Below are 445 nucleotides of genomic sequence, written 5' to 3' on the forward strand. Positions count from 1 at the left end.
GTTGTCATCAGAAAGGCACGTTGGCGGAGGTGGGGGGGGGGTAAGGGCAATAGGGAGGGGGGTAAGGAATAGGTAGACGCTCGAAGGTGCGAGGAAAGACGGGAGGCGGAAAGGCGAGAAAATATTTGGGGTGAATATGTGCTTGTTTAGTTTCTCTCTAGGCCATATAGGGTGCCGTTATTGTTATCACCAATATTGCTATGTGTATATATATATATATCTTCGAAAAGCAATTCACATACATGAATAATCAGACAGACGAGAATATATGGAAGAAAAGATAAGATACGGTGGTCTAATCAAACACACACACATACAGAAGCGTCATTTGGGGTGAGCTTAGGGGGCATCCCCCCCCCCCCCCCAAGACTCTGATTGCCTCCCTCAAGGTCTGGCTTGCCCTCCACCCCCCCAAGGACCACATACCCACGATTTTAATGAATGA

This window comes from Penaeus monodon, chromosome 30 (genome assembly GCF_015228065.2).
Source record: "Penaeus monodon isolate SGIC_2016 chromosome 30, NSTDA_Pmon_1, whole genome shotgun sequence".
Classification (NCBI taxonomy): Eukaryota; Metazoa; Arthropoda; class Malacostraca; order Decapoda; family Penaeidae; genus Penaeus; species Penaeus monodon.